The 27,332-nt window shown below is 41.0% G+C and overlaps 1 pseudogene; it reads right to left on the reverse strand.

The window, feature by feature from the left end:
* Window positions 1-995: 995 nt before the first annotated feature.
* On the reverse strand, window positions 996-25,552 carry LOC143111249 (NLR family CARD domain-containing protein 3-like; annotated as a pseudogene).
* Between the last annotated feature and the right edge of the window lie 1,780 nt (window positions 25,553-27,332).

Here is a 27,332-nt window from a genome sequence, read left to right on the forward strand (position 1 = left end):
ACGGCTTCAGCCCCATGTGAAAGTCTACGCTAGTTCAAGCCAGGCTATTTCTGTTCTGTTCTGTTGTTGTGTGCTGATTGTTCCTTTGTTCTTGTTACAGCACACATACATGCACGCCCACATAACCAGCCAAGAAGACAAAAGACAAAAAGACAATTTAATAAATACACCCTTTGAGGTGACCTTGGCTAAACTCTGTCTGTGTCCTGCTCCTTCCAACCCAACTCAACTCTCTAACCATCTGACCGTGGTTTGCCTGTTCCCTGCCTCTTTCCAAAGTGTCCCAGCCCCCCACTGAGAGTAGCCACTACCTCGTTCAGAAAGGTTTTAGCAGGAATAAACAAAAAATATTACTTAAATCAAATAACGGTGGACTAACACTCCCAGCCCTAAGAAACCCCATTCACTCTTGTTCATCTGTTCAATCTCCAGATACAGCTACATACAACATTCTTGTTGTTCTTCTTGTTCAAATGTCATTGTTAGACATTCAACACACAATATTAATTTTCTATCTGATATCTGACATGTTTAGTCTAGTTTATACATGTCTAAACAGCGTGCTAACCATATGTCATTTAAATGATCAAATATTAAAAGAGTAAAAGAATAAAGGATAAAAATGGAATAACAGACAGGGAAAGAGAGGAAGAGAATAAGTGTGTTTGAGAGGAGGAAGAGAATGAAGGGATGACAGAAATAAAAAAGGGAGAAAACAGAAGGAGGGATCATAGTACAAACAGGAAGCAATAGACACACACAAACACACACACACACACAAACACACACACACACAAACACGCGCACACACAGAAAAACAGGGAGAAACAAACACTTGGGGAAAAAAGAGGGTGGGAGGGAAGAATGCTACAAGGAGGAGGAAAAAGAAAGAACACACATACACACACACACAAACACACACTCACACACACACTCACACGCACACGCACACTCTCTCACACACACACACACACACACACAGGAGAGGCCCTTCTCTCCTGCAGAATTAGGAGGTCATGTGATCTAGCACAGGGACACTGAGGAGTTGGAGTAAGGCATAAATATATTATAATAAACACTAAACCCAGGATAGAGGGGCTCAGTGAATGTGGAGTGGAACGTGTGCAGGTGGGTGAGTGTGTTAGAGGAGACGCTGTAGAAGGACAGAGTGCCTGCTGGCCAGTCCAGGTACACTCCTACTCTGCTGGAGCAGGAGGAGGGGGCAGGTATGGCAGTCTGCTTATTATTGTGCCAGACAGAGTAACTGTTACCAGAGCAGTCCAGACTCCAGGACTTGGCATTATGTCCAAACACGCTGTTCTTCCCACTACCACTGATCCTCTGGATGCTTTTATAGGCCACTGCTATATAAACCAGATCATCACCATTCCACTCAGCCTCCCAGTAGTAGCGTCCAGACAGACCATCTCTACACAGCACCTGAGAGGACTCAAATCTCTCTGGGTGGTCAGGATACGGATGCTGCTGACTCACACGTGTCACCTTTCTGTTCCCCTCAGAGAGAGAGAGATATCTGCATGCTGTGTTTGGGTCCAGTGTGAGCTCACAGGCATCTGCACACAAGAGGAGAGAGGAGAGGACATCCTCATCAGAACATGGGATAGGAAAGGACATGTGTACACACACACACACACACACACATGCACACACACACACACACACTATCTCTCTCCCACACAAACACACATATATAGACATAGACAGACAATCAGACACACATACCGAGAGAGTAACCAAGTAAACAGCAAACACAGCCAACACAAACGGACACAAACAAAGCAAACACACACATTCAGTAAACACACACACACACACACAGACCGAGTAAGCAGCAAACACAGTCAACACAAACAGACACAAACAAAGCACACACACAAATACACATAAAGAGAGACAATCAGACAAACACACACAGTCAAACACACACACCAAGAGAGTAACCAAGTAAGCAGCAAACACAGCCAACACAAACAGACACAAACAAAGCACACACATTCAGTAAACACACATTTTAATTCCTTTATTTGTGTTCACATTTTACAATAGATTTCAATGAACACAAACAATCTTAGATGCTAGCATTGTAAACCCAGTAGCCTATGCCTCTGGTCTCAGTTCATGGGTACAGAAAACATTGCCTTCTTCATATGTGGCGACTGCCAATTATCACATAAATTGAACAGAATTTTGCTAGAGCCTTTGCTCTTGGCTTAGAGAGACCTGGGGCCTGTACTACGAAGCGGGGTTACTGGCTTATCTGGGTAACTTCGAGAGTAACTTGATCACGTGTGGCTTAACTTCCCGATTAACCCGTACTACGAAAGGTGGGTAGGTTTTAACCGAGGTATGCTGCCATGGCAATTTACGCTGCATCTCAAACCTGCTCAGTTTTGTTTTCTTGGTTAACCCGAGGTTTCCGTTAACCACACCCTTTATAAGTACCACCCCTCCACTAACAATTTCTCCCGAGACATGTCGGCGTAGGCTACCTGGATGATCCATAGGCCTACGACATTGGAGCGCAAATCGTGAGGGACTCTCTTCGCAGGGCGAGGGGTTTTAGAGACCGCCAGAAAATATATATAGCCTACCCAGACGATATTCTCTATGAAGATATAGATTGTCAGCCGAGGGAATTCGTTATCTTTGTCAGATGATCTAGGAAGACGTCTCATAGCAATGCCCGTATGTGGACATTCATGTATTCCATCGGTGATGCTGAACATCTGAGCAAGAATAGCCTAAAATAAATCAGACATAGCCTACAGTAGGCCTAATAAATTAAAATCACCATTTTAACAAACTTGTTGAATTGAATGTCATATTACTGTACCCTGCACATAAAGGCTACACATTTCCACAGCACCAGAATCCGACCGAATGCCTCCCTCAACCCCCTCCATAATCGGCCTTCCACTATTATTTGCGATGGCCAACTCCTCTGCTACTGTAAAACACTCTGGTGCCTTTCCTCCTACAGTAGTGTTCAAAGACAACTTTTTCTTGTTAGCTGTAAAACAGAGGCCAAGTGAAGGCTATAAGCTAGGCCTACATGTTTTCATAATTAAGAAATATTAATGCAAGCTATAACTATATAAACCTACTATTCTGAATAATGTTTTTGTGTTTAATTTTCACCTGATGCCATGTGCGTTTGGCAATGGTGTTGCATCTGAAATGTTCACAGGATTAGGCATACACTAAATCAGTCAATGGGGGCTACTTAAACATTCAATTATCCTTATTACTGTAATCTATATGCCCACTTCTGAATTGGGTTGCATCTGTAGGCCTTTCTATGAACTCAAAATAGGCTATTTAATTATTTCAACTCATTTCAGACATTCCGCAAGCTACTAATCCTCCGTAACACATATTTGAAGAACATGTGGGAATAAAACTTTACTTTTAGGCATTTAGGCTACCCGATCTGCAATACGTTGCCAACAGCCTTGCTTTGTTCACTGCCCGACGTATTTGATTTTTGTCGTAGAGTGGGTTTTAATTCCTCATAACTTGTCATAATAATTGTGCATTCCTCATCCGTAAAATAAGGTGATCGCGTCATCATTGAAAGTGGTGACTTGCGCTGCAACCCGCGCCTTTTATGTGAACGCGCACAAACTCCAATTAGGTTAACCCCGGATCAACAAATCAACTACTTAATCAGCGTCGTAGTACCGATTAACACCACTTATGATTACCAGGTTTTGTCAACCCCGGTTTAACAAAGTAACCCTGGGTTACATCTGGGTAGGTTAAGCTCCCTTCGTAGTACAGGCCCCAGCAATCTGCAAACCCCGGACTACTAGTCTGTGGACATTACTTACATTTGTACCCAAGCTGTATAACAATGTCTCTATGTATGTAGGTAGGCTTCCTCTAGACTGTAGTCAAATGCACAGCCTACTTCAAGAATGGTTACTTCTCTGCTGTCCTCATCAACAATAACAATATCTGGCTTTATTGCAGCAACATTAAAAAACACATTATTATGACCGCCGCGCAGCGAAGCGGCGGTCATATAGGTTTAGTCAGAATTTTTTTTCCTTTTTTTTTTTTTTCTTTTTCGGATGTCAAAATTTCCGTCAATAATTCCCGGGACACAGAAAGACCGGGGTACACGAAACTTGGTGGGCATGTAACCCCATATGGATAGCATGGAACCATCGTTTTTCGTTTTGATCTGTAGCCCCCCCGCTGTACTGGACCCCCCGAAAGGAGTGTAGGGCAGACACAGTTTTCTGTGAATATCTCGAGAACCGTAGGGCCTAGGACCATTTTTTTCTGTATGTTTGCCTCCAGGGGTCATGTTAACCCATTTCATGTGCATAAACAGATACACACGCACACACATACATTCACAGTAATCATACGTATGACACATACTCACACAGTCAGGCATGCAAACTGGTCAGGGGTGAAAAAGGTGAGAAGGGCACGCAAAGTGACAATAGTGCATAGCTTCCACGGAGTATGAAATGGCCCAAAACCAGAGATTTACAAAGAAAACAAACTATAAAATCACTAAAAAAATTGTTGTGGCCAAAAATATCATATGTATGATAAAAATAAGTGAATATAAAAAAAGTGTCTTCTTCTCCTATTTCTCCTTAAGTGTGAGGGGCCCGTTGCACTGTTTGGCAGCATGCTTCAGCATGGCCCTCTCCTCCTAAGCAATCTACATGAGTTTTCTTTCTTTTTTCTCTGTGCCTGAAGTTCAGACATTTCTGAAGATTTCAGGCCTATTGGACATGAAGACATAGTAGGCATAGAATTAGAAAAAAGATGACAAGTTTGAATATTTGTTGAACCAAACCAGGTGAAACTTGCTTGAGACACACACTATTCAGACTAACATTATATAAAATAGGGTAGACTAGACTAATTTGTAAAATCAATTTGAAATGTTTTAACTTCCTATGGAATGGGCATTTTTGTGTCTAGACCAGGTCTTGTGAAGTCGTGTGCAAAAGTAGATCAAAATAAAATGAAAAATGAGTCATTTAGACCATTATTTGCTAAGATATGCTCATGTGTTTTGTAAAATGCCCAATGGAAACTCCCCATAGGACTTTTGGTTACCCAAATTGCATACTGACAATAAAAGCCTTACTGTGTGGTTTGTGGACTATTTGGATTGTTTGTCAGAGGTTCTGATGGAATGACTACACTATGGAATAATTACAGAAATGTCTTTGCATTTTCTTTGTTGGTTCAATGGGTGTGGATAAGTTGGATTATACATCTGCACAACAAATATTGGATAAAACAATGGATAAAAATATGGATTCCTGTGACTATTTCAATACCCAATTTGCTGCATCTATGTTATTGATAAGAAGGTAGAAGGTAGGGAAGCAGCGGAGGGGGAGGAGGGCAATTTGATACAATTTAATTGAGACATAGTAAGATTACTCTGACAATGTAAAGCACTATACAGATTGTACATGAAAAAGGTTGTCATATATGGATTCCCAAGTGTCCAAGCTTTCAAATGGTGTATAACATTACTATGCTACATAGCAATATGGTGCAATTGATTTATAATGTTGGGGGAGAGGGGGGTGGGTGTGTTGTGGAGGGCACACTGTTTCATAACAAGTGTTATCCTGCAGCCTAGGTTACTCACAGATTGTGGCATTGTGCTAGTTAGTTTGTTTAACCAACCAATAAAGTTGTGTTGTGTGCTACATGTTAAACTGTAGCCTACCCTATAGGCACAGGCTACTTCTGATCAGATCACTGAACATTTCTTAAAGACATGTCAATCAACACTGATTTTGTCTCTGAGCAAGATCAGTATAGCAAAGGCTAATGTGAATAATTAAAGAGTTAAATGTGAATAATTAAAGAGTTAAACATTTTGCACAGCCCAGTTTAGGAGACATTTAACTCTTTAGGTTATTCACATTAGCCTTTGCTATACTGATAAGGTATGTGTATTTGCTTCACATTTTGCCGATCTAGACCAAATACAGCACGTAACCTATTCATCAAATTATCTATATCTATATTTCTGTCTCATATCGCTAACTTTAACAACATTAAAACAAAACCTCCAATGCTACGTTGCTACACTAATCTCAACGTCTTTTGCTAACAGAAGTTGAACGTTTCAACTAGCCCACCTGTGACATCTGTAGGCACCTCTCCTCGCCGTGCTCACATTCCAGCTGACATTTCAGACGCATCTAGGCCTATCTGCGCTCACAAAAGGAGGCTATACTTGCGTGAGCGTTCTGTTCACGCTGCCTCTGCAGCAACAAGCTTCCACTGATGTTTAGTAAACGCACATAGCCTAACATTCGTTGCTGAAATTTTTAATGGCGCTCTGGCAACACCAAGATGTGTTTGCGTCTGCACAATAGTAAACTCAGCTCACGTTGACCCCCCCCCCCCCTAAATATTTTCTCACACACCATGTAAGTCAGTCATTTTGGATTCAAAACGGCGAATTTCGCATGCCTGCACAGTAGACATATGTATGCATGCATGCACATGCACAAACACACATACGCAGGCAAACACACACACACCCACACACATAAACATAAACGTGTACACGCACACATGCACACAATTCAAGAGTTTCTCAGAATTATTGCATGCACAGGCACATACGCAGGCACACACACAAGCACGCACACACACACACACACACACACACACACACACACTCACACACACACACCCACACACATAACATAAACATAACACAAACAATCAAGAATTTCTCAGAATTATGAACAGGCAAGATGGAGGTGGGGTTGTATAAAATTAATTTTACATGTGAAATCTATGAACTAATCATGTTTTGGTACTTGTTGTCTAGCAGATACCAGTGAGAATTGAGTGTGGCTAATGCAATTTAGTGAGACAGTTAGAATCATATAGGCCTTCCAGCGTGATTTCTTTTTGTGGAAAAAATGTGCTGGACTGGGCGGCGGTCATATTTTATACCGCTCTGCGGTACATCTAGTTTCCACTATTACAGAGTTTGACACACACACACACACACACACACACACAAACACACGCACACACATACATACAAACTCTCACTCACACAACTCACACAAGTTAATGCTTCCATGTAAATCATGCTTATAGCCCTTTTTTCAGGAAGTTAAATCACTCACATTTTCTGGGTCCTGGTTTAATCCTGCACTCTCCTCCATGGTCAAACCTTAAGAAGGACAAGAAAAGAAAGTACAGTTTTGACACAAAACTGAGTTTAGTATCTGAAATGACATAGTAATATACTTCAGAGTCTGTATATCAAGCAGGATATTTCTCAAGAGTAGCTTCTATGTAAAGCAAAGTAAAACTAAAGTGATTAAGGGAGGGACTTTAGTGTGTATTAATCCAAGGTCACATCAGTGGAAATTTGGTCTCTGCATTTATCCCAATCCGTGAAACACACTCAGCACACAGTGAACACACAGTGAGGTGAAGCACACACTAATCCCGACGCAGTGAGCTGCCTGCTACAGCGGCGCTCGGGGAGCAGTGAGGGGTTACGTGCCTTGCTCAAGTGCACTTCAGCCGTTCCTACTGGCTGGGGTTAGAATCGGCAACTCTCCGGTTACAAGTCCGAAACCCTAACCAGTAGGTCACGGCTGCCAAGGAGCTTCTGTTGTTGCTCCTGACCCTAGACAGGGGTGTGACCCAAACCAGTGGCGGAGCTAGGGGGTGGCTTAGGGGGCTTAAGCCCCGAATCTTTTATCAAAAGCCCCGAATCTTTTTTTAGTGTTTTAAATACCCGGCAACTCTTATTTCCAATATAACTTCCCCTCGGTTTCTCTATAAATGTCACAAAATCCTCTATTACTGAGGAAATATATGCCTTATTTTCAAAGCCCAATATTGAAAAATAATTTGACTTGCTACACGATCTATGCCAGGTCAAGGTGATTTCAATGGTTAGATTGATTTGTTTAGATCCAGTGAAAATGCTGCCTTGACAACGCTACGTCATGGCTTCAGTATTCCAAAAAGCCTCTGTCAGAAGTCTGTCACTTTTACAGTCTGTGATAAAACACTTTGTGTACATGTTGTTGAAACGTTATGGATATTAGAACGTTTTTCAAAAGACCACCCAGCTCCGTTCAAGCAATAGCATCGCCCAGTGAACTGACGGATGGTGTTGTTTCAGGTTGGTGATTTCACGTTAAGAGCTTTCAGTCAGTTAGGCAGGCTAACGTTAGGCTACTTGGCTAGGTCCCTAAATGCTTAACGTTAACGTTAAATGTCCTCGTTCGTCGGCGGAAAAGGCAAATTCAGTAGGCCTACTCTCATAGGCTAGCTAAGCCTACTGCAGAATAAGAAATTCCAGCTCCCAAAACAAAGTGATCCTCGTCTTGTAATAAATTAGGCTACACTGTTTTGAAATGTCAGAAAACCCCATTAACAGTTATCTGCCCATGTCAACTTTTCAGTGTCATATGTTGCACAAAAGAATGTTAACCGTTAGCAGCTAGCCTACCTTAAAACCTTGTTGATATCCTATCCACCACCACAGATCTTATGATCCAAGAGTCCACATAAATATAAAAGTCATGTTATGTTGTTTTGGCTGCCTAACTAATTATTAACTAAAAAAACATTACAATGATATATTGAGAGGAAAGGGCCCTTTCCATAAGTGTGATTTTATGCACCTGTGTAAAGGGACCTGATGAAACCTATGAATAATCTTGCTAAATTACAAAATTAATATAATTTAGAAACGCCTATGTCAAGATGATAATGCATTCCTTCTAAAATACCCTTGTATCATGATGACTGGCCATACTGTAATTATATCATAATATTATGTATATTATACTGTAGTATTAGATATTCTATATATTTGTCACACAGATGAGATCAGGGAAGAGGAAGAAGGAGAATAGCAATAATAAACAATAATGTCATATCAAACAATAGCCTAATGAAAATAAACAAATACTATAATATGCAAACCATAAGAAACGCTTAATTAACTAAGTACATGCTAAACAGATATGAACAGATATTGCCTCTTGAAAGACCCAAAACTATAATTTTACACAGTGTAGTGCCAGTCAGATACCTTGAATCTGTTGAATGTTAGTTTCACATTTTGTAAGTCTCAATGTGTCCATTAGTTTACACAAAATTCACTAGAAGTCATTATTTAAGGGGTTATTTAAAAAAAAATTAAATGGGCTAAGCCCCGAATGTTTACAATGTCTGGCTCCGCCCCTGACCCAAACACAGATCATATACCCAGTTTCCCCAGACAGGTTAGCAAGTGGTCCTGCAGTGTGAGCCGTTCCTGCTGGAAGAATGCAGGATTGGACAGAACATGTGGTTGGGTGAGCTGAACCAGTTCGAGTAATAATGTGCAGTGTGTGTCAGACTCTGTTGGTAAATTCTCCTGCTATTTTTTGTCTATTTGTCCCCCTCTACAGAGGCTGTAATCTACAACTGCTGTTGGTCTGAGTCTCCACTCTTCCCCTGTCTGCTCCTGGTTACCACCTCTCTACCTGTTTCCCAGCTCTGCATGTCAATCATCCTCAATCAGCCTGATTCCAATTACTGCCATCATGCCAGAAGGTTCTGTTGTCTCGCGGCTGTTCCTGCATGCATGACTGTGAGTTTTGCCTGTATTAACCCTGTCTAGTTTTGACCTCTACTTGCCTGCTCTGCCCTGCCAGAAGATTTTGGTTGAGCTACTTTTTGTGTTACACTTCTGATTACTGCCTTTGATTAAGATTGGCTTTTTGTGTGTTTTTCTCTGCAGATTATTCTCTGGACCAGTGGCGGACTCAGACTTTTTGAAGGACAGGGGTGAAAAAAACAAAAAGAGCACATCTCACGACATGGGGCCCCAACCCCACGCAAAAAGCTAAATGTATGATGTATGGACAGAGTATGAGCCACTGGGCCCCTGGAAAAGGAAAAGGGCCCATTCAACCTCAGAAAGTTCTTAACTCAGCTAAGCTAGGGGGGTAGAACATTTAAAAACTAGATGTACCGCAGAGCGGTACACAATCTGACCGCCGTCCAGTCCAGCACATTTGTTCCACAAAAATAAGTCACGCTTGTCAAATTGTGTTCATTTCCTACTTTGTTTCTTTTTTGTGTGTTTGCAATTGAGTGTGTGCAGAGTGTGTGGTTGTTTTGTGTACATGTATATGTGTTTTGTGTGTGTTTTTGTGTGTGTGTGTGTGTGTGTGTATGTGTGTGCGTGTGTTTGTGTATGTAGGTGTGCAAGGCCGTAGTCATGATGTCAACATTGGGGGGGACCAAATCTGTGGTGGGGTCTGAGGGACCCCCAAACAGAATTTCAATACATTTCCTACCATGCAAAACTATTATTAAAAATCACAAACAAGTCGTTAGTTAGGTCAGTCAATTAGGTTATTCCAAACTTTTGACGGACCCCCCCCCCTGTGAAAAGAGAAGGGTGGAGAAGAAGCAACTTCACTGGTCCGTCCCTGGACCCGTGACTCCATTTGTGTTCAAAATGTATACTTTAAAAGAAATTACAAACTAGAGTATCTTATGATAACCTAGCCAAAATACCAAATATATATTATTTTCTTTTTTTTTTACCATCGCTTTGGCACCACCATGGTGCTGCGCCCCTATGCGCTGCATATAGCACATACCCACTTTTTGCGCCACTGTGTGTGGGTGTATGTGTGTTTATGTGTTTGCGTGCGTGTTTGTGCATGTCGTGTGTGTGCATGTATGTGTGTGTGCATGTGTACTGTGTGTGTTTACGTGTCTTTGTGTGTGTGTGTGTGTTTATGTGTGTGTGTGTGAGTGTGTGTGTGTGTGTGTGTGTGTGTGTGTATGTGCATGTGTGTGTGTCTTTGCGATAAGTGCCATGGGATCTTTAACAACCATGGTGAGTCAGGACCTCAATTTAACATTCATGCAAAGGAAAACATCTCCTGCAGTACAGTGTCCCTGTCACTGCAATAGGACATTGGTATTTATATTTGTTTGGTGGCTTTTGGCCACAGGGAAGAGTGCCACCTACTAGCCAGCCACAACACCACTTCCAGCAGGAACCTACTCTTCCAAGGAGGTTTCTTATCCAAGCACTAACTAAGCCTGCTTAGCTTCAGTAATTCAGCAAAGTCAGGGTATCTGCTGGTCTGGCTGCTGGCTAAAAACAAAAATTGAGAGGCATATATGATTCTAACTGTCTCACTGAATTGCATTATGCACACTCAATTCTCACTGGTATCTGCTAGACAACAAGTACCAAAACATGATTAGTTCACAGATTTCAGAGGTAAAATACATTTTATACAACCCCACCCCCATCCTGCTTGTTCATAATTCTGAGAAATTCTGGAATTGTGTGCATGTGTGCATGTACGTGTTTATGTTTGTTTGTGTGTGTGTGTGTGTACGTGCATGTGCTTGTGGGTGTGCCTGTGTGTGTGCATGTGCATGCATGCGTACATATGTCTACTGTGTGTGTATGTGTCATACGTATGATTACTGTGAATGTATGTGTGTGTGTGAATATCTGTTTATGCACATGTGTGCATATGGAATGGGTTAACATGACCCCTGGAGGCAAACATACGCAAACAATTGGTCATCCTAAGCCCTACGGTTCTCAATATATTCACAGAAAACTCTGTTGGTGTACGGTCACTAAATGTACACATAAATTAATTTATTATATGGCCCCCCATGAACGAAAGTCCATGAAACTTGGCGTGCATTCAGAGGGTGTCATAATGATCCAGTTCGTGCAGTTTTGATCATGTCAGGCAAAGATATTGTGATTACAACACCTAATTTTTTGCTTTTTAATTTTTAACTAGGTGGCGCTATACATGAAATGAGTGGTAATGGGATGTGTTGACATGGCCCCTCAAGACCAATATGAAACAAAAGGTGGTCCTCCTAGGCCCTACGGTTCTCGGGATATTCACAGAAAACTGTGTCCGGCCACCTATAGGCCAGTTGGTGTACAGTAACATAGATTAATTTATTGTATGGCCCCCCATGAACGGAATTCCACGAAACACCTATGTAATGGTGAGAAACTGTTTCATCAAATCTACCTTTTATTTATTTGTATATTTATTTGTTAGTACTTGTTTATTTAATTAATAACTGTGAATAGTGTTGATGATTAATATTTGACACATTGACCATTCCGGTTACCATAACAACCAGAATGTTTACTGCCTCCTCAGTTGATGTTTATGCTGAGTGAGGCAGGTATGTATAGCGACTACGCTCCGATCAATATCATATTGAATATGATAATAATGGATAAATACTAGATAAATATACACAAAATATACATGATTTTCTTTTGTATTGTTGGATAAACGCACTCAACGCATCGGACTCAGATACCGCACTCCTACAACCTCTAGGGACTGCTAGATCATCTTTTTCAGCATTCACGCCTCTCTCCGAGAATGAAGTATCTAGACTCCTGACATGCAGCCGTCCTACCACATGCTCGCTGGACCCTATACCTACGAGCCTACTTCAGTCCATCAGCCCGACCATCGCACCAGCTATCACACACGTGATCAATGCCTCGCTAACCTCCGGCACATTTCCAACAGCGTTCAAAACGGCCCGGGTAACACCGTTACTTAAGAAAGCTTCTCTCAACCCTGCTCAAGTCGAGAACTACCGCCCTGTCTCACTCCTGCCTTTCTTATCCAAAGGCATTGAACGAGCAGTCTCCAAACAGGTCTCTGACTTCCTTTCACAGAACAACCTTCTGGATCCAAATCAGTCTGGGTTCAAAAGCGGCCACTCTACCGAAACGGCTCTGCTGTCTGTAACAGAAGCCTTAAAAGAAGCCAGGGCGACCGCTCGGTCATCAGTACTCATTCTGCTTGACTTATCGGCTGCCTTTGACACGGTTAATCACCGCATCCTTCTCTCTATACTCGCTAACATGGGAATCTCCGGTTCTGCTCTCTCCTGGTTTGAATCCTACCTCACAGGACGCTCATTTAACGTATCATGGCTTGGTCAGCTATCTGCACCTCACCATCTCACCACAGGGGTCCCCCAGGGCTCAGTACTGGGCCCCCTTCTCTTTGCTATCTACACCACCTCCTTGGGACAGATTATCCGTTCGCATGGCTTCTCATACCACTGCTATGCAGACGACACACAGCTCTATCTGTCCTTTCCACCTGATGACCCCTTGGTTTCAGCACGGATCTCGGATTGCCTCTCAGACATAGCTACATGGATGAAGGCACACCACCTCCAGCTGAACCTCTCAAAGACTGAACTGCTGGTCCTCCCAGCTAAACCTACCATACACCACGACATCAACATCAAATTTGACTCTCTGTCTGTTTCACCTACCAGGACTGCAATAAATCTAGGAGTTGTTCTCGACAACCAACTAAACTTCTCAGATCATGTTGCCTCAGTCGCCCGGTCATGCCGTTTCGCACTCTACAATATACGGAAAATCAGGACTTACTTAACTCAAGATGCCACCCAACTTCTGGTTCAGGCAATAGTCATCTCACGACTTGACTACTGCAACGCCCTCCTGACAGGTCTCCCAGCCTGCGCAGTGAAACCACTTCAGATGATCCAGAACGCGGCGGCGCGCCTGGTCTACAACCAACCCAAGAGGGCACATGTTACCCCGCTACTCATCCAGCTACATTGGCTACCTATGGCGGCCCGCATCAAATTCAAGGCTCTAACGCTTGCCTACAAAGTAGTCTCCGGTTCTGCTCCCACCTACTTGAATGCCTTCATACAGACATACGCTACCTCCAGACCGCTGCGCTCCTCAGACGAACGACGTCTAGCTCTACCTCCGGTACGCTCAGGCCAATCCAAACTTTTCACATCTGTTGTTCCTCGTTGGTGGAACACACTGCCAGTTCCTACAAGGGCAGGGACATCCCTCTCCATTTTCAAAAAACTCCTGAAGACCCAGCTCTTTAGAGAACATCTCCTCTCATAGCAACACTACAACAAGTCTTGCTGATCTTAGCACTCACCAGCCGTCTTAAACGGACACGTAACTGTTAAAAACAGCACTCACTGATGCACTTATTCTTACTGTACTTATTCTTATGTTTTTTTTAAATTGTCCTAATATTGTTGAGAATCGCTCTAAAACTTAAACTGTTTACCATGTTGTTAGTCGCTTTGGTTAAAAATGAGTCAGCCAAATGTAATGTAATGTAATGTAATGTAATGTAATGTAATAAAAACATGTAACATATGTAGATACACTGTTCTTTGACTGTATTGAGTCCCGTAAGATATTAGCCTAATGTTGTTAATCTTAATTATAAACTATAGCCTAGGCTACTAAGTAACGTCAAGAGTATTCAATTTGCTGTTATGAATTAATTAATTGTATACTGTTATGAATTAATTCTATACTGTTTGTTGTCTTTCTTAATGGGTTTTTGTAATGTCGGGACAATTTATCTTAGGATAGCTTAATGTTTAAACCATAGATTATATACGTTGGAGAGAGATGCCGTTGAAGACGCGGCGCGCGCTGAGAATGCAAGTGAAAAATACTTGGCGAACTTATTGCCTATCTACCAACATTATATGGGGGAAACGGGAACTCATTGTTTTTTTTGTCTTATTGTAGGGCTTGATCTGACTTTATCCCGTGCCTCCCTGTTTTGTGTGTACATGTTGGTTGACGACAGGAGCTGCAAACCCCTTAAATAAAAAAGCTGTTAACACATTGGTGTGAGCGTCTACGTCCTTTGTGGTGGACCTGGAGAGATCAGCTACACCTACACTTCCAACTTCGTGCAGTTTTGACCATGTCACGGATACCTGCAATTACAACACCTCATTTTTACTTTTTCGTTTTTAACTAGGTGGCGCTATACGTGAAATGAGTGGTTATGGAATGGGTTGACATGGCCCCTTAAGATCAACATACAAAAAAAAGGTGGTCCTCCTAAACCCTACGGTTCTCGAGATATTCACAGAAAACTGTGTCCGCCCTACCCTCATTTCGGGGGGGTGCAGCCCAGCGGGGGGGGCTACAGATCAAAACTTGACTAAACCTATATGACCACCGCTTCGCTGCGTGGCGGTCATAATTATTGTTTGAAGTGGCACTATAGGGCACTGAAACATTTATCATGTAAAGGTCAGTCAATAGGAGATTTTGAAGGCACTTTAACACTTTTCTTACAACCATGGGGACACTGTTGAAAAGATACATACATCAAGAATAACAAAAATCCGCTGGAGCAATGTGGAGAAATTTTGTGAAAAGTTTAAGCTCCTAAGACAAGATTTTCGAGTGTGCATTTACTATAATGGCCACTAGATGTGGTGGCCATAAAATATTTCATGTATATATGCCTGTGTGCCTGTCTGTTTAGAGCATAAAAAATTACATTTTTGAATGTCAAAATTCTGACGTTCGACATTAGCTAATCAGAAATCTGACCAATGGACATAGTCTTAGGACATGACAGTTTTCATGAAATTTCTCCACATTGCTCCAGTGGATTTCTGTTGTATACTGTATGTCTTGCTGTATTTAATCTTCTACAAAAATCTACTTTATTGTTATTAAAGTGAAATGGTTGCTGTCAAAATTCACCACCATTAGTTTGAGCACATTTTCAAAATATTGTTTTTTGGGATGAATGGGAGTCAATGAGAGCCATAAATCACAGACTAGTGGTGACCAAAGAATATTTAGCCAGATTAGGTGACTCCACCTTTCTACTACATAAATGACCCAATTTAAATATACATTCATCTTCCCAGCAGTGAAATGCTCATTCAAGTTTGTATTATTGCTTAGTGTGCTGAGGATGTTATTCATGTAGCCAAAATATTTATGTATTTCAGTATTTACCTTCAAATTCTTCAAATAATTAAACAGAACTCCTTCACCCTTCAGTGAGTCACTGTGCAAACTGTCTTAATGATCTGTTGCCTGGGTAGATGGTGTGGTGTTAATAATTTTATAACTGTAGAAGTGTGAACTATTCAGGAGCCTCATATATGTGAACTGGGGGACTTTTACCTGCAGTACATAAAGGGCATGACATGCCCAGTTTAATGAGCATGTGGAAACATGAGAATATCAGAATGGTCTCCAACAGAGGATACATATGGATGAACAGCTCCACTAGAGCCTCATCAAACTCACATAAACACCCAACACTCACCTGAAAGTCTCTAGTTTACAGTTGGGATCATCAAGTCTCTCTGTGAGCTCACTGACACCTGAGTCTCCTGGGTGACTGTAGCTCAGATCCAGTTGTTTGAGGTAGAAGGGGTTTGAATTGAGGGCAGAGGACAAGAAAGAGCAGCCATTATGGGTGATCTGACAACCAGACAGTCTGAAACAAAAGATCATGTTTCTTCATTATTAAAGAAGGGAAAGGCATTAAAAGGTACACCAAGCACTAGCAAATTTATTCAGTAATTATGACTGAAAATCCTATTAACATCTTTAGAAAAACATACTTTACTAACTAAATGTACCGCAGAGTGGTACAAAATATGACCGCCGCCCAGTCCAGCACATTTATTCCAGAAAAATAAGTCACGCTTGTCAAATTGTGTTCATTTCCTACTTTGTTCCTTTTTTGTGTGTTTGTAATTGAGTGTGTGCAGAGTGTGTGGTTGTTTTTGTGTATATGTGTTTTGTGTGCGTTTTTTTGTGTGTGAGTGTGTGTGTGTGTGTGTGCGTGTGTTTGTGTACTGTATGTAGGTGTGTTTGTATGTGTAGGTGCATGTGTGTGTGTGTGCATGTGTGTTTATGTGTTTGTGTGCGTGTTTGTGCGTGTCGTGTGTGTGCATGTATGTGTGTGTGCATGTGTAGTGTGTGTGTGTGTGTTTTTGTGTGTGTGTGTGTGTGTGTGTGTGTGTGTGTGTGCACATGTGTGTGTGTGTCTTTATGTATGTGTACATAAATAAAGCAAATCAGAAAACCACCTACTCTTTGCGATAAGTGCCATGGGATCTTAAACAACCATGGTGAGTCAGGACCTCAATTTAACATTAATGCAAAGGAAAACATCTCCTGCAGTAGTGTCCCTGTCACTGCAATAGGACATTGGGATTGATATTTGTTTGGTGGCTTTTGGCCACAGGGAAGAGTGCCACCTACTGGCCAGCCACCAACACCACTTCCTGCAGGAACCTACTCTTCCAAGGAGGTTTCTTATCCAAGTACTAACTAAGCCTGCTTAGCTTCAGTAATTCAGCAAAGTCAGGGTATCTGCTGGTCTGGCTGCTGGCTAAAAACAAAAATTGAGAGGCATATATGATTCTAACTGTCTCACTGAATTGCATTATGCACACTCAATTCTCACTGGTATCTGCTAACAAGTACCAAAACATGATTAGTTCATAGATTCCACAGGTGAAATACATTTTATACAACCCCACCCCCTCTTGCTTGTTCATAATTCTGAGACATTCTTGAATTGTGTGCATGTGTGCGTGTACGTGTTTATGTTTGTGTGTGTGTGTGTGTGTGTGTGGGTGTGTGTGTGTGTGCATGTGCTTGTGGGTGTGCCTGTGTGTGTGCATGTGCATGCATGCGTACATATGTCTACTGTGTGTGTACAGTATGTGTCATATGTATGATTACTGTGAATGTATGTGTGTGTGTGTGAATATCTGTTTATGCACATCTGTCCATATGGAATGGGTTAACATGACCCCTGGAGGCAAACATACGCAAACAATTGGTCATCCCAGGCCCTACGGTTCTCAAGATATTCACAGAAAACTCTGTTGGTGTACGGTCACTAAATGTACACATAAATTAATTTACTGTATGGCCCCCCATTAACGGAAGTCCACGAAACTTGGCATGCATTCAGAGGGTGTCAAAATTATCCTAAACTTTCAATTTCGTGCAGTTTTGACCATGTCAGCCAGAGATATTTTGATTACAACACCTAACTTTTTGCTTTTTTAATTTTTAACTAGGTGGCGCTATACATGAAATGAGTGGTAATGGGATGGGTTGACATGGCCCCTTAAGACCAACATACAAAAAAGGTGGTCCTCCTAGGCCCTACGGTTATCGAGATTTTCACAGAAAACTGTGTCCGGCCACCTACAGACCAGTTGGTGTACAGTAACATAAATTAATTTATTGTATGGCCCCCCATGAACGGAATTCCACGAAACTTGGCATGCATTCAGAGGGTGTCATAATGATCCTACACTACCAATGTTGTGCAGTTTTGACCATGTTAGGTCACAGATACCTGTGATTACAACACCTCATTTTTACTTTTTTGTTTTTAACTAGGTGGCGCTATACATGAAATGAGTGGTTATGGAATGGGTTGACATGGCCCCTTAAGATCAACATACAAAAAAAAAGTGGTCCTCCTAAACCCTGCGGTTCTCGAGATATTCACAGAAAACTGTGTCTGCCCTACCCTCCTTTCGGGGGGTCCAGTCCAGCGGGGGGGCTACAGCTTTGTGTCTTACTGTGGATGGGCGAAGCCTGTTTGAAAAAAGCATGCTTGGCCTTGCAGCTGCGGAGATACTCAAAACAGCTAGTAACGGCCTGCGGCCTTTACTCAAAACAGCTAACAGTACTCAAAACAGTTAACAGCTAACAGTAACAGAGCAAACGAGTGAACGATATGTAACCCATGAACAATGTGTGACCTGTGTTCACTGTATAAACCCCTGAACTTGTGCTACGGTGAAAAGTTTGTACCCTTGGCAACAATAATGCTGACACGAAAGGTAAGACCGAACAACGATCCTTTCATAACGCCACCTGTGGGTTCGAAGTTGCCAAATGTTGTGTCAGCAACTAAGGAGGGGTATAAATGTTGGTGTTCAACAATTGTTCGGGGGTGCGATTGTGCGATCGTGCGATCCACTCAGGCTTTGCGCTTTGTAGTCATTAAAGGAATTTTGCACAGAACTCTGCCGGACTTTTGTGCCTTCTTTTTGGGATACGTTTTTGACTTCAGCACTTATAATGGTGTAATTGTGTTACATTGAAGACAAGAAATTTGGACTTAATTTCTGGCCCGAGTCCTAATATCTGATACGACAGCTTGCCTTTACAAAGGCATAGTTACTTGTCTCAGCGTCATACAGTCATATTCAGATGTCTCTGGCATTTCATCATGCACAATGGGGAAAAGTAATATAATACTCTACACTCCTTGTAACTGACCTCAGTGTCTCCAGTTTGCATTGTGGATCTCTTAGTCCCACACAGAGCAGCTCCACTCCTTCATCCTGCAGGTCATTGTCACTCATGTCCAGTTCTCTCAGATGGGAAGGTGTCCTCTGCAGCACTGATGCCATCATTTCACAGCTCATTTTGGAAAGCTTGCAGTGATTGAGCCTGTTTATAAATTACAGTTGATGCACCCATTCGATACTATTCTGCATTTCCATGAATACATGTATGGTTATATTCCCATAACTCTTCTATTTCCTCACTGTTGTGTTTGTGACTAAAATGTAAACACACATTACAACAATATGCATGATCCAGTATGCTGACTTATGCACAGGAGATCACCGTCAGGTTTAAGCCTTTTCCAGAATCGGTACGATTTAACATGGAGATTACACTATGTTATGAATAAAAGATGACACAACTGTATACAGTATATTGACATCTGATGAGACAAAGAGACCAAGAAAAAAAAAAGCAGAGATCCAAATAATTTCTGAAAAAATGATGCTGAATTTCACTGTTGGACCTTTCTTATACATCTGTGTGGAACTGTGAATGGACTGATTCACTGTGGGTCTGGGCTGTGCTGAACTTTGGTAGGGCAGTAGGTAGCTTGATCAGACCTAACTGAGAGGTAATTGTGGATAGGAAAGGATACTAGACAGAGATTGGCAGGAATACATAATATATTACATTGCATTCTTCAACTGACCTCAGTGTCTCCAGCTTGCATTGTGGATCTCTTAGTCCTGCACAGAGCAGCTCCACTCCTTCATCCTGCAGGTCATTGTCACTCATGTCCAGTTCTCTCAGATGAGAAGGTGTCCTCTGCAGTACTGATGCCAGGATTTCACAGATTTCTTTGGAGAGGTTGCAGCTTTTAAGCCTGTTTAGAAAATACAGGTGATGAACACAGTTGATACTATGCTGCATTCCCATTAATACATGTATGCATCTTTTTTACATCTCTCTTTCATTTTCCCCTCATTCAACCCTATGATAATAATGTTGTGATTGTGTCTAAAGTATAGACATAATGTAGGAATGCACACACATCTATATATATTGCAACAGGTGTCAGATACTGACCCCTGCAAAGAAAAAAAAGATATCCACACGCTGTCTTCTTTACTCCCAAGGTGATTTAATATACTTTAGGCACAACGTTTCGACCACTCAGGTCTTCACCTGGTACATCAAACAGAGCAGATGATGGGTAAGGACATATAGGCTATGCATAAGGAAATGGGTGGAGCCCCTAATCAATCAGTCATCCCGTCAGAGCATCACATATCAGAGATAGCAAGTCATGTGGATGTCCCAATGTCATTCTTGCTAAAATCAAACTGTTGGGTAAAATAATATATTGGAGCATTACATTCCTTATAACTGACCTCAGTATCTCCAGGTTGCATTGTGGGTCTCTTAGTCCCACACAGAGCAGCTCTACTCCTTCATCCTGTAGATCATTGTCACTCATGTCCAGTTCTCTCAGATAGGAAGGTGTTCTTTGCAGCACTGATGCCATGATTTCACAGCTTGTTTTGGAGAGGTTGCAGTGATTTAGCCTGTAGAAAATACATTTGATGCACACATTTGATAATTTCTGCACTTCCATGAATACATGTATGGTTATATTCCCTTAACTCTTCTATTTCCTCACTGTTGTGTTTGTGACTAAAGTGTAAACAAACATTACAACAATATGCACATATATACAACAATTTGGGCAGCCGTGGCCTACTGGTTAGCACTTCAGACTTGTGACCGGAGGGTTGCCGGTTCGAACCCCGATCAGTAGAAAGCGGCTGAAGTGCCCTTGAGCAAGGCACCTAACCCCTCACTGCTAAAGGTCATATTTAAAATTAAGAGACCACTACAAATTTGAATATGAACGTCAACTCATTCGAATGTTACTATATAATTTCAAATGCCAAGGCTTTACCCACCAAACTCTTCTTGAGACTTTGACTGCAGGAAGCATTCGGCGGAGCCCTTCCTTTGATCTCAGATATTTCTTCAGATCAAACTCCTCCAAGTCCTCAGTTGACATCAGCAGCAGATAAGTCAAAGTTGAACACTGGGCTGGAGTCAGATTCTTCTCCTTATCTGCTGAGCTCATGTATCTGTATAACAGAATTGACAAACACAATGTTCATAACATTTCTAACAAATCTAAAAGCAAAAATAACGTTATTTTGCAACAAATTCTACAATACTTCCACAATAAAGTCCAGAATGATAGATAGAGCAATACAAATGTTGAGCAATACAAAATCCCTCTGGCTGTGAATATTATCACCACTGACAAAATGTTAACTTAATGTTACTATCCAAATATCACTTTTCGTTCACAACATGTTAAATACTTCTCAAGGTTTTTTTCTTCTTTTTTTTATCAGGGAAGTAGTTTTTATGCTGTTCTGTGTAAAATGGAGAAAACATTTTCACAGTGCAACATTGCTGACTGTGGGAGGAATTCTCTCGTGTGTAAGTAAAAAAAAAAAACACATAAAAAAAAAAACACATAACTAAGCTCTTTTCAACCTGGGCGAATTCTCCCCTCTGGCATTTACACGCAATAGAGGGAGTTTCGCGTTTTGGGAGGAACAACCCCAAAATCTGGACGTTTCTTATCTGCACTATTGTCGAGCAGCATAGTTTATATTCTCCTGTCTCCTGATTCGTTTGTAATGGAGGCTGGTATTGCTATGCCAGTCTCTCTACTGTATTCAAAACTGCAGGTGTCAGTCTACAGCTTGGTTAGCATCGATAAATTGATATTATGAGGCATATGAACCATTGAAACTTTCTTTCTCAACAGTGAGTTTTTAAATTATGAATCTATACACCTCAAGCACATCTTGACTCGTTATAAACAAACCTCAAAGCAAAAGTGAAATTTCATTAAGTCAATTCTTTGTTAGGCTATGTGATGAAACACCATTTTACTGTAGGCCGTTCTCTATTCCGTTCACCATGCTTACGTTTTCAAAATCAAAGACTGGGTTGTGTTCTTTCTGGATTTAAATGGCATTCAGAAGGTCAATGAGAAAGTCCACATTCCACGTTTTCATATCAACCTAAATTAACAAGGTGGTGGATCAGTATGGCTCTATTTTAAATAAATCACGCCTCTTTCATAAGGCCGCCTTGATTTCGAACTTGCGCTCTGTGGATGTGACAGAAGTGGGAGAATGCACGTAACTGAAAAGTGTGTAACGAAGTGCATAAACAAATGTACGCGCAAATGGGAAAATTCCCCCCAATATCCCCAGACACCACATTTTTATATGTTCCAGAAAACTGCTTTAATGCACATGCCTATCAATACAGATTGTATTGGAGGCAATACAGATTGTATTGATCATTAATCAAGCAACTGATCAGTGTCAGAATATATTGACAGTGTTATGTAAACAGGATGTTAATCTGCAGATTCCACATTCTAACAATAATGTGATTGAGTACACAATTATTGTGTACTATAACACTGGTGTTGATAACACAGTGCTCTACTAATTAATTTACCAGTTCCTTCAAATGGATTGCATCCACTTGGAACCACAGACCATCTGTTTTTTGCTTTTTTATTGGTGTTACAATAAGAAAGCTTCATGTTAGAATTATTAAACAGTTACCATAATATATCTATAAATAATAATAAATATCACAAATATTTTACTATGTTGTTTTATCTAAGAATATTTTAAATCTCCTCTAATAGACTGTTGTTGTCAATAAAATAATCATTGTTCTGATTCTTCATTCTACAACATCAAGTCATTCTGTCTTTTGGTGTGACTTTGACAACAACGAAAAGCAATTTCTGTTTTTCTTATGTAGGTTGGTTGTAATTGTCAAAACAACAACCTATGTGTAAGCATAGTTAAGTTAGTAAAACTATGTGTTGTGTAGATCAAGATTAACACAGTCCTGTACCGGATTCTAACTCACAAAATAGGCATGAAAAGCGGACATGCAAAGAGGTTAAAACTTATAAGCTGTAGATACTGCTGCTAGCATATGTTATAACGTGTCAGGGAGTGAGGTACGTGTTGGCGACTGTATAGCCTAGGCCACATTCAGATTCATTCACATTCATTCACATTCAGAGATTTATATTAATTACCTCATTATTTCATCAACCATTGACTTGTCTCCAAGCTCATTCAAACAGTGCAAAAGGTTGATGGTCCGTTCTGATGAGATGTCTTCCTTCCTGATCTTCTCTTTGATGTATTCAACTGTTTTGTTGATGCTCTCTTCTCTGACACATAAATGTGGCAGCAACATATGCAGTGAGGAGTGGATTCCAGGTTTCAACATTGGAGCCAGGCCAAAGAGGAAGCGCACAAAAAGATCAAATTTTCCATTCTCGCTGTCCAGGGCCTTTTCAACAGCAAATTTGAAAAGGTCAAATGCAGAGTGTCTGAGTCGCCAGCTGATCTTCTCCTTCAATGTCTTGACTAGAGGGTTACTGGTCCTTTGAGCCATTTCATTAAGAACATAGAGAGCTGCCAAGAATTCCTGTATACTTAGGTGCACAAAGCTGAACATGTTCTCTCCAACTGCATCACTGTCAACACTGAATATCTGTGTACAAACGCCAGCCTGCGATGCTCCAAAATTTGCATCAATACCACACTTTTGCAGGTCCTCCTCATAGAATATCAGGCTGCCTTGCTCAAGATGTTCGAAAGCCAATTTCCCAAGCAGAACCAGGAACTGTCCTTTTTTTTCAGCACTCATCTTCTCATCGAAGTATTTGTCATTCATTCTTTTTATCTGAGAGACACTATAAAGTGCATACATTTCTGTCAAAGTTTTGGTTGGTTCATCTTTGCACTCGCCTCTCAGTATTTCATCTTGCACACTCGCTATGATACTGCAGAACACTGGTATGTGACACATGATATGGAGGCTTCTGTTCTTCTTGATATAATCAATGATTCTCTCTGCGTTTTGTGGATTCTTGATGTTCTTCTGAAAGAACTCAATTTTCTGATCATTATTGAATCCTTGCAACTCTGTCAACAGGTTGAAGCACCCCTCTGGGATCAGACTGGCTGCTGCTGGTCTGGATGTAACCCAGATCGATCAGTGCAGAGGACAGAAGCATACCTTTAATGACACTTGTTACGAGAATGTCCACTGATGATTCTTTGTCAGGTTCAGAGATACACTCATTCCAATCCAGCTTGAGTGTGTTTTCATCAAAACCGTCAAAGATGAAGAGAATTTTGCATTCACAAAATTCAGGAAAATGTTTCAAACCTTTGACGTCAGGGTAGTATGACAGAAGAAGATCAAAGAGGCTGTGCTGTTTTCCTTTCTTCAAGTTCAGCTCTCGAAATAAAAGAACAAAAACAAAATCTATGTCTTGATTGTTTTTTTCCTCAACCCAATCCATGACAAACTTCTGCACTGCAACAGATTTCCCCACACCAGCAATTCCTAAAGTCAAAACTTTTATGGCAGAGTTGGCTGGGAATATGTCTGCCAGCTTGACTTGTTCATCTTCAGAGCTCGGTCTAGCCCCAAGTTGTCTCATGTCGATTGCTGCCACTTCGTGTTCACTGCTGACTCCTCCTGTGCGGCCCTTTACGATGTAAATATCAGTGCACATATCTTGTACAGTGCACTTTTTAGAATCTTGATGTACAGTAGAAAACTTGCTTTTTAGATGGTTCTGAAGCTTCTGTTTTAGTGATGATTTTGTAACTGCTTGTGCAGCAGCATCTTTGTGAAAACAAAAATAAAATGTAATGAGATGAGGAAATAATTGGAATTGGAGAATTGGTGTAAAAATGTGACATTGTCCTCTCGCAATTATAAGGTTCTATATGAATTTTGAGTAGTTCTGAGTTATTGAACTTAAAAGTTTTAGAATTCCATACAGTTATATTGATAAGTGGAACAAGCCTCTTTAGAAATAATGTCCAAAAAATACATAAAAATTCAAACACCTCATGTCACCTTATGAAGTTGTCACAGAATAAGAATATGTCAATAACTCAATTTTGATAAAAAAGAATTCAGCTAGAACCTTATAATTCTAATAGGATGACATGGATTGTTATTAACAGATTCATGGTTAACTGGATACAGTGGTCAAACAGCTGACATAGTTTCATTACCTCCTCCTTGCTGTGGCTCAGGTAGTGCTGGGCTCGCTGCTGAATGCTGAAGATCCTCCACCAGAAGAGGATCATAAGACTTCAGAGCCTCATAAAACCTCTCTTGGGCCACGGCTCCTTTCTTCTCCAGCATGGTTATAAGAACATGGTTCTGTTCTTGGGAGATTGATTGGCTCTCCACCTTTTCCCTCTCTAGATGAGAAAGGACACCATAACGTTCCAGCTCAATCAGAAGAGGTGCAAGGTCACCAAGACGCGTCTCCAGCTCCCCCCGGTGTTTCCTGAAGAACTCATGTCCTGGTTTTTTTTTTTTAAATGGTCATAAAAGTAATTTGTTTAGTGCCTCTCCATGTATGACAGCCTAAATGACTGGTCTACTCTGTAAAATACCACATATATTGGAGATAGAATAGGATAAAAGCATACCTTGCTCTTTCAATGCCAAACTGGCCATGGCTGTGGTAGTTTGGGGCTGTGAACATCATTTCAGAAACACATAGAAACACAAACAGGTTAGTCTGAAGGATGGAACTGTATATGAATTTGGAACAGCACTCCAATGTGTGTGTGTGTGTATGTGTGTGTGTATTAATGTGTGCACACTACCCCTGGATGGGTAAAATGCAGAGAACAATATTTCTCAAAGGGAACTCCATTCCCTTTTAAAGAACATGCCCCAGAGTTAACTTGCGATGAAACTTGCAATTAAGTTAGTTAGCAAGTTAGCTCTGGGGTAGCAAAAATCAAAGTGCCACCTTCACATACTGGAGATCACAGTGTCCACTCCAAGGCAGAGGACAAAAGTGTGTTTGGGAAAACGTATGCATTTCCGATTTTGTCATCCCAGCGAGAATTTAACAAGTGTGATCTCAAAGCTTTTTTGTAGGCAAACTTTAGAGGTCTATTTTACAATGGCATCAACCAGCTACAAATAAAGTGCAACGGGTTTGTAAGTTTGGCCAACAAAACTACGGTGTACTTACTTGCCATGTATTGTTTACTTAGCCTACCTTATGACCCTCTACCCTTACAGAACCTACAGTAAATGTTTGCGGCAGATTTTCAGCAAACCTGTGGATTATTTGTGGGAAACAAATGAGTTCACAAGAAAATATTGCCAGAAGTAATTGTTTAAAATAAAATAAGAAGTTTGCCACTAGTGGCAAATGTGTCTGTCAGTGATTTGCCACCGCACTTAGCCAATAATGGCAAACTTTTAGTGAACCTTAAAATATCGCGGGAGTCTGCGCCTGCATCCAGTTCTTGCAATTGTCTATTGGTCCGTTCATGCCACCTAGGAATGACAAGGACCGCCCCCGATGAGCCCCTAACTGGGCAACTCGTGTAGCAAAATATAGACTCAGGATACAACAGACCCTCTTGGCACAGCTGTGGCTGCAGGCTTGGAAAATTAGTTAGAAATTAAAAAAATTGGCAGAAAAACGACAAGTGCTTCCTTATGTCGGAATGTACAGAAATGGACAAAAAATCAAAAGGATACCTTCTTGTATGTGATTTCTGCTACAGTGGTACTGAAAACGTGTTGATAACCTAGTTGTTGATTTTTTGCTGTAGTGTAAAGCATGTCACACAGAAGCCTAGCCTACAGAAAACACTTAATTGATGTGATATAATGATGACTTGTTAAATGTATGCCTATGGTTTATTAAACATCATAGTTATTTATTTTGTTAGTCTTCATGTTCATTTTAATGAATAGGAGGGACATTTAAACCATAGCCAATGCAAACAAAATTCCGCGATATCTGCCGAGTCATGTCAGCTGGTTTGTCCAGGGTCGTCTTTTCGAGCTCCTCCCAGCTGACTCTGGCAGATCACGTGGACAGTCAGTCATGGACAGTCAGGTGATTATTTAATAAATAAATGTGAATTATGAATAATAATAAAAACGTTCTACCTAATGCAACTATTAATGCAACTTGTTTTCTTGTAAAAGAAAACAAGTTTTCCCTGCTGTATTCTTCATAAACAGTAAA

This window comes from Alosa pseudoharengus, unplaced genomic scaffold (genome assembly GCF_046254945.1).
Source record: "Alosa pseudoharengus isolate Yale_2024_CS ecotype anadromous, Long Island Sound unplaced genomic scaffold, YU_APseudo_1.1 YU_APseudo_1.1_scf_77, whole genome shotgun sequence".
NCBI classification, from domain to species: Eukaryota; Metazoa; Chordata; class Actinopteri; order Clupeiformes; family Clupeidae; genus Alosa; species Alosa pseudoharengus.